This window comes from Haematobia irritans, chromosome 4 (genome assembly GCF_050003625.1).
Source record: "Haematobia irritans isolate KBUSLIRL chromosome 4, ASM5000362v1, whole genome shotgun sequence".
NCBI classification, from domain to species: domain Eukaryota; kingdom Metazoa; phylum Arthropoda; class Insecta; order Diptera; family Muscidae; genus Haematobia; species Haematobia irritans.
In genome coordinates, this window is record NC_134400.1 from 108,435,203 (window position 1) to 108,444,572 (window position 9,370).

A 9,370-nucleotide genomic window follows, 5' to 3' on the forward strand; every position below is an offset into this window, starting at 1 on the left:
TATTGGCACGAGGTTTAACACCTCTTTTTTTGTGTCTTACCAATCCGAACAAGATATAAAAGCTATCGCCTCAAAGTATGCACCATAATTCCCCAAACATTCCTTCAGCCTCCCAACAAACAATTTTAAGTCAGGTATCGAAACGCAACAGATTAGAAATATCTCCCGACACGGAAAGCTCAGTCTCAACTTGCGAAATGAATATCCCACCTCATGATCTGATCAACTTAATCAAAAGTACAATAAACACGAATTTAGATGATAAATTAAAAACGTTGTCTACTAAAGAGGATATAGAGGAATTAAAAACCGAAATCGGATCAATAAACTTCGAAATTAACCATCTTAGAGAAGAAAATAAAGAACTTAAACAGGAACTGGAAAAAGTAAAAAAGGAATGCAGCGAACATAAGAAAGATATTCTGTGGATGCAACAGCAAATTAAAAGCAATAAAATTTTTATACATGGACTTAATTTTTCACGTGATCCGAAAACAGAAGTAGAAAATGTTTTCAAACACAAATTGGACCTGTCACCAGATGTCAGGTCTGTACGTAAAATTTTTGACAGAAATGGAAAAATGGGCGTCATAGTAGAACTTGCATCAAACCAAAGCGTAGAAAATGTGCTCCGAAGCACCAAAAAACTTGTAGGAAGTTCTATATATATTGAGCGCGATTTAGTTCCAACAAAACAACAATTAAGGAAAGTTTCTCTTCTCTTGAAATCGAAGATACTTGGTATAAGTAAGCAGCACAAAATTATTATGAGAGAGGATAGAATCAAAATTAAAGATTCGTGGTTTTATTGGAATGGGGAGCGAAAACTTACCTGTGGAAAAATTGATGCAAGCTCTGAACTAATTAAACTCTACGGAGAAGAAATAAAAACCATAAATATAACTTTCGAAGCTCTCGAGCAGGAAATAACCTCAAAAAACTAACTAAAACCTGCTCTAAACCTCCTTATACTTTATCTATTCTTTCTTTTAATGTCAATGGAATCGAAAATAAATATCTCTTTCCACCATTCTTTAACTTTATAAATAATTACGATATATTCTACCTTTCTGAAACACATCTATTAACTAACAAAGCTGAGAATGTTCGAAAATATTTCCCTGGTTTCGAAATACAAATCATTCCTGCAACGAGAAATTTCAGTCATGGAAGAGGAATTGGGGGATCTATTTTTGGAGTGAGCAATAAACTAGCCCCAATGGGAATAACGTTTAAAAAATCAGAAAAAGAGAACATATGTTATTATGAATTCAATACACGAACAAATATACATTTTTCTTTATTTCCATTATACCTCAGACCTGGTTCATGGGCAAATGATTTTCGTGTTATAAGTACACATTTTCAACAGAAATTGGTCCCAAATCCAATAATTATTGGGGATCTAAATGCAAGAATTGCGGAGCAAAGTCAATATATAAATGAATTATACAAAGAAATCTTTAAAGCGGGATCAGACACCCGTAAATCCAAAGACCAAGTAGTAAATAGTAATGGAAGAAAATTATTGGAATTCTGCACCGATAACAACTTACTGATATTAAATGGAGTAACCAGAGGAGATGAAGATGGATCAATTACCTTTATAGGACATACTGGTGAATCTGTAAACGATATATGTGCTATCTCTCAAGAACTATTGAACCTTGTGACGGAATTTAGAGTGGAGGACAAAACTTGGTCAGATCACCTGCCAATTACATTATTACTTAGTATATCTACTGAACACGGAATTGAGAATAATCTAAAACTATTACCAAAACTTTATTGGAAAGATGCGGATAAAGAAAGCTATCAAATAAAACTTAATGAGAATATGTCGAACATGTTATCTGAAAGACTGGAAGCCACCCTGGACGATCTTGCTAAGGTTATTACAGACTCGTCTAAGAAACAAAAGTTATACAAAACGCCTTTTCAACCTAAACAGAAATGGTATACTTTACAATGCTTTAACGCTAGAAATAAAATGTTTGAATTACTGAAAAAATATAAACTGGATAACACAACAGACTCGAAAGAAGAGTATATAAACGCTTTCAAAAATTACAAAGCGATTTGTAGGTCTAACAAAAAAGAATACCAAGATCGGCTTCTCGAGAAAATAAATAACGTGTGTGATTCCAAGCAGTGGTGGAAAGTTGCGAAAGAAATAAGAAACCAAACATTCCAAATTAGCTCCAACATATCATCTACCGACTTCAAAAATTATTTCGAACGCCTTCTAAACCCTACAAGGAGAATAGTAGAAATCAGTTATGCACCTAACTTTCGGACTGACCCTTTACTGGATTGCGATATAAGCCTTTCGGAATTGATAAATGTTCTAAACAAATTAAAAATGAATAAAGCACCAGGCGAAGATCGCATACCATACGAGCATATAGTCTATGGCACCGCCAGTTTTCACGCACAACTGGTAAAGCGGTACAACACAATCTTAAATACTGGAGAAATGGACAATAAATTCGACAAAACTATTATATTTCCTATACACAAGAAAGGAGACATTTCACAGCCACAAAATTATAGAGGTATAGCTTTCATGAACTGTTTAGCTAAAATTATGATGGGAATTTTAAATGAGAGAATATCGCACTGGGCAGAGTACCACAAAATTATAACAGAATGTCAAGCGGGTTTTCGGAAAGGTTACTCAACGGTTGATAACATATACAATTTAGCATCAATCGTGAACCTGAGATTCAAACAACGAAAGAAAACATATGCTTTCTTCGTAGATTTCAAAGCAGCTTTTGACAATATCTGCAGAAAATCACTTTTTTATAAATTATATCAAATTGGAATATCGAATAAGCTCGTAAAGCTCATAGAAAATATGTACAGCTCGACGGAATACGCAATCTGGACTGGTGAAGATCTCTCTGACTATTTTCAATCAGACTCTGGAGTTAAACAGGGTTGTTTACTGTCCCCAATCCTTTTTGCCTTGTACATCAATGACCTCGAAGAACACATACAAGGTGGCATTAATGTACATGACATAAATATTCGACTACTTCTCTATGCCGATGATATTGTAATACTGGCAGAAGACCCTGTTACAATGCGGTTTATGATATCAAGACTAGAAAGTTATTGCGATATGTGGAATTTACAAGTTAACATGGAAAAGTCAGAAATAATGATATTCCGTAATGGAGGACGACTGAGTAGGGAGGATGTCTGGCATTATAAAGGGAAAACGATCAAAATTACAAATGAATACAAATATCTTGGCGTTACCATCACCCCCAAAATGTCATTTGGAAAACATGTAGTAAAAAGGACTATTCAATCGAAAACGGCGCTAAACAGTACGTGGGCTAACCTAGTCGGCAATAAGGAAATTAGTCTTCACAAAAAATGGAATGTGTATCAAGCAGTTTGTCGGGCAATACAGTCTTACGCAGCCCAGGTTTGGGGATTTTCCTCTTTTGAAGAAGTTGACAATCTGGAGCGTTATTTCTTAAAAAAAATCCTTAAATTACCAAGCTTTACACCAAATTATGTCTTGATGCTAGAAACTGGTCTAGAAAACAGTCACCTTTATACTTTAGGTCTTCACTTGGAATACATTAAAAAAATCATGTTCGAATATAACGATCAACGTATGCCAAAAATGTTAACTACGCTCGTGTTGCAGGAGGAGGTATTTTGGGTTTCGAATCTCAAAACAATTACCCAAAATCTAAGTTTATCCTGGCCGGCAACAAATAGAAATGAATGGGAGCTGTTTAATGCAGAAGTTTTACGATGCAAAAAAATAGAAGTTCTCCAATATTATCTTGATCGAAAATCGCAAAGTATTTCCAGGGCTTACAAATATTTAAATAGTGCAAGAGGAAAATATTACTTTACTGATTTCTCCAACATAAATCAAATAGGCTTAATATTTAAGGCACGATGTGACTTACTAAATCTGAATTCATGCAAATTTAATGCCGAGGAAAATGAGAAATTCTGCACGCTGTGTAACCAGAATGAGAACGAAACATTGTTTCACTTCCTTGGATCTTGCCCTGCTCTACGAGAGTTTAGGATTCGTTGCTTCCAAAGGCAGTACTTATCACAAAGAGAAATTATAGATATTTTGGATGGCGTAGCTGAAGGTTATTGGTATAAATTAATTGCTTTTTTGGAACCAGCATTAAAATACCGACAATTCCTTATAAACGAATACAATTAGAGTATCCTTATATATATGAACTTATTATGACAAACGTTTGTATAGCAAACCACTGTCATCACTCGATTTCTCATTTCTTTTTTTACACTGTAGAAATACAATTAAGAAAAATATGAACTTTGAATGATGTATACTATATTTTTGTAAATAAAGAAAACATACATACATACATACCATGTTATTTTCTCGGAAATTATGTACCTGATATCAGAAAGCATGTATATGTTTGCCGAGAGGTGAGATTTGAGGCTGTAGAAACTTCCCGCATACGATGTTCGTCAATATCTGTATTTTGGTATCTCCATCCATTTCGTAATATCTGACTCAGACATTTCGGAATCCTTTGGCTGGTAGCTTTTGTGTACCTTCATTTAGATCAGAGCTTCCCAACCCAATTTGCTTCGCGCCCACCAGAAAAATGTATCAATTTCGTTGCGCCATTGTTTTAACAAATTTAATGATACAAAACCTGCTCAACAAAAAATGACGCTGCGACCCCCCCCCCCCCCTCAGGAATCTCGTGGTGCCCCCCTAGGGGGGCGCGCCCCCATTTGGGAAGCTCTGATTTAGATATAATGAATGCCATAACATACAAGTCCTTGGCTCTTGGCTAGATAAGGGAAAGACTCAATGTACAATACAAGCACCGCATGTCGTCTTGGTCCATTCACCTCTTCCATTCGGCGGTTGAAAGATCTTGGTTACGTTCCTTTATTCTGTTTAATATAGACTCAGTGTCAGGAGGGTATGTCCTTCTTCTCGAGTAACTCCAAAGCGGCTCCTTCCCCAATTAGCATCATCCCAGTTTTAAAGCTATACACAGACCTAAGTGATCCCCTTTGGAAAATGCCATCTCATCCGGCGATCGTTCCCTTTTGTCAGCTTCAAGAAAAATTACTTTGCTTTGCTGACAACGTGCTGGCGTTGACTTATCCTAAGTTCTTTAGGAAAAACAAACCATTTCTCCGTTCCTTGAATCCCCTTCTTGAGGGATTACCACCTTTTAATGTCTTTACCTAAGGAGAGGTTCGACTTGCCAGAGAGGCCTCGCAACCTGTCGACCCGTCTACAGGTCTACTAATATGGCCTAACTCTTAGTCAATGTCCATATTGATAATTTCAGTCGTAACCCGTCCACTGGGCTCTGAAGTTGGTAGCCCAGTGGATGACGTTGGATTTCGTTTCGAATTTGGCCTGATCTACCCCCACACTTGAAATTCGTAATAAGTACTTATAATGGTAAATTTAATTAATCCTATTTATGAATATCATATCTGTCCAGTTCGACGGTTGTTTAAGGAAGCTCAAGAAATGAAATTTGGGGATTGTATATATACATTTATGGGCCAATTTGTGCAAGGATGTACCACATCACGAATGACATTTCAACGGGATAGAATGAAATTTGCAGTTCAAATGGGGGTTGTGCCGAAACATGACTCCATATATACCAAATTTGATATATTTCTTTACGAATTCAAATAACCCTAGGAAACATATCCCTCAGGTATGGTACAAGTAGTTGTTATTGATGTAGGTGGGATGGCAGTACAATTAGGCGATATCGGACCATTTTTAGGTATAGCCTCCATATAAAACTATCGCCAGATTTAACTTGTGGGTCCTCTTGGAGGAGCAAATTTCGTCCGATCCTGTTGAATATATCTCTTTATTAAAATAACTCTAGATTTTCAATTTCAGTAAAATCGGTATTTTTATGCTCAAGAAATCAATACGAGCGGAACTTGCATTAAAAAAAGCGTATCAGGGACACTCCGAAATTAAAATAATTACGCATATCATTTAATTGATGGAATTTGTCATGACGTAGATATATTACTCGATTCGGAGCAACATAAACAAAATTTCAAAAAATTAGTACAACGATTGTTGCTGTATATGTTAATCACTTAAATAAAATTTTCAAATTTCTTGACTCTAACAGTAAAAGTATTATGACCACTCATGAACTCACCATATGTCAATAAATGGATATTCAAGTTCACTGATTAACTTCCTTATCACAGGAATCTGATTTAAGGCATTGCAACCACTATAACCTTTGTTATTTCGAATGAATCAATAAAAATTCTCTTGTCACCAATGTCAGCATAAATGCATGATATCCATTTAACCTTTGTGTATCCACTTGTTTTATTCGTTTCAAAAAAAGAGACAATGAAATAAAACACGAAAATATGGCGTATCCTTGGTTAAAATTGAAAGTGCTACACGTCCATAGCTATAACGATTGTGGTTCCATAAAAACAGCAGAAATCATCTACGTTACATGCGATGTGGTTACAACCATAACATGTGTGTTTCCACACTGATCTGAGGACTCCAGCAAAAACTTATTATCGTTGAATCGTGTATCATGGAGCATAATGAAAAAGGATGCTCCACGATAGGTTAAGCCATGGTAGTTCAGGTAATGTCATCTGTTCGAAGGTGTCACGTTGAGTGTTTTATGCATGAACTTTTATCCCAAACTAACACGCACCAATAAATTACATCCGAAAAACTCACCCCTACATTCATATATACACCAGAAATGACATTACTTTCTGCTGCTATGTTTATTAGGGTCCAGCGTAGAATACAAGGGCGATAATTTGACCGAACCGAAACGCTAATACATTCCACCAGGGACTGTACAAAATAAGTTTGGGTGTAGGAGGGTTGCTGTTTATATTTCGGGATAAGGCAACTCTAGTGTTCGAGAGTCACAGTTGTGCAATGGTTAGCATGCCCGCCTTGCTTACAAAGGGTCATGGGTTCAATTCCACTTTCGACCAAAGAATAAAAAGTTTTTATACCCTCCATCATAGGATGGGGGTATATTAACTTTGTTATTCCGTTTGTAACACATCGAAATATTGCTCTAAGACCCCATAAAGTATATATTCTGGGTCGTGGCTGAGTCGATCTAAGCATGTCCGTCCGTCCGTCCGTCTGTTGAAATCACGCTAACTTCCGAACGAAACAAGCTATCGACTTGAAACTTGGCACAAGTAGTTGTTATCGATGTAGGTCGGATGGTATTGAAAATGGGCCATATCGGTCCACTTTTACGTATAGCCCCCATATAAAGGGACCCTCTGATTTGGGTTGTGGAGCCTCTAACAGAAGCATATTTCATCCGATCCGGCTGAAATTTGGTACATGTTGTTGGTATATGGTCTCTAACAACCATGCAAAAATTGGTCCACATCGGTCCATAATTATATATAGCCCCCATATAAACCGATCCCCACATTTGGTTTGCGGAGCCTCAAAGAGAAGCAAATTTCATCCGATCCGGCTGAAATTTGGTACATGATGTTGGTATATGGTCTCTAACAACCATGCAAAAATTGGTCCACATCGTTCCATAATTATATATAGACCCCATATCAACCGATCTCCAGATTTGGCTTGCGAAGCCTCAAAGAGGAGCAAATTGCATCCGATCCGGCTGAAATTTGGTACATGGTATTGGTATATGGTCTCTAACAACCGTGCAAAAATTCGTCCACATCGGTCCATAATTATATATGCCGCCCATATAAACCTATCCCCAGATTTGGGTTGCGGAGCCTCAAAGAGAAGCAAATTTCATCCAATCCGGTTGTAATTTGGAACATGGTGTTAGTATATGATATTTAACAACCGTGCCAGAATTGGTCCATATCGGTCCATAATTATATATAGCCCCCATATAAAACATTCTCCAGATTTGACCTCCGGAGCCTCGTGGAGGAGCAAAATTCATCCGATCCGGTTCAAATTAGGCACGTGGTGTTAGTATATGGTCGCTAACAACCATACCAATATTGGTCCAATCACACAAAAATTGGTCCATATCGGTTCATAATCATGGTTGCCACTAGAGCCAAAAATAATCTACCAAAATTTTATTTCTATAGAAAATTTTGTCAAAATGTTATTTCTATAGAAAATTTTGTCAAAATTTTATTTCTATCGAAAATTTTGTCAAAATTTTATTTCTATAGAAAATTTTGTTCAAATTTTATTCGGTTCATAATCATGGTTGCCACTCGAGCCAAAAATAATCTACCAAAATTTTATTTTTATAGAAAACATTGTCAAAATGTTATTTCTATAGAAAATTTTGTCAAAATTTTATTTCTATAGAAAATTTTGTCAAAATTTTTATTTCTATAGAACATTTTGTGAAATTTTTATTTCTATAGAAAATTTTGTTAAAATTTTATTTCTGTAGAAAATTTTGTCAAAATTTTATGTCTACTTTGTCAAACTGAATTATATACGTATTGGATCGATCTTTTTATACCCACCACCATAGAATGGTGACGGGGGTATAATAAGTTTGTCATTCCGTTTGTAACACATCGAAATATCGGTTTCCGACTATATAAAGTATATATATTCTTGATCAGGGAGAAATTCTAAGACGATATAACGATGTCCGTCTGTCCGTCTGTCTGTCTGTCTGTCTGTCTGTCTGTTGTAATCACGCTACAGTCTTCAATAATGAAGCAATCGTGCTGAAATTTTGCACAAACTCGTCTTTTGTCTGCAGGCAGGTCAAGTTCGAAGATGGGCTATATCGGTCCAGGTTTTGATATAGTCCCCATATAAACCGACCTCGCGATTTGGGGTCTTGGGCTTATAGAAATCGTAGTTTTTATCCAATTTGCCTGAAATTTGAAATCTAGAGGTATTTTATGACCATAAAGAGGTGTACCAAAAATGGTGAGTATCGGTCCATGTTTTGGTATAGCCCCCATATAGACCGATCTCCCGATTTTACTTCTTGGGCTTATAGAAACCGCAGTTTTTATTCAATTTACCTGAAATTAGAAATCTAGAGGTACTGTAGGACCACAAATACGTGTGCCAAAAATTGTGAGTATCGGTCCATATTTTGGTATAGCCCCCATATAGAACCATCTCCCGATTTTACTTCTTGGGCTTATAGAAACCGCAGTTTTTATTCAATTTACCTGAAATTGGAAATCTAGAGGTACTGTAGGACCACAAATATGTGTGCCAAAAATTGTTAGTATCGGTCCATATTTTGGTATATCCCCCATATAGACCCATCTCCCGATTTTACTTCTTGGGCTTATAGAAACCGCAGTTTTTATTCAATTTACCTGAAATTGGAAATCTAGAGGTATTGTAGGACTACAA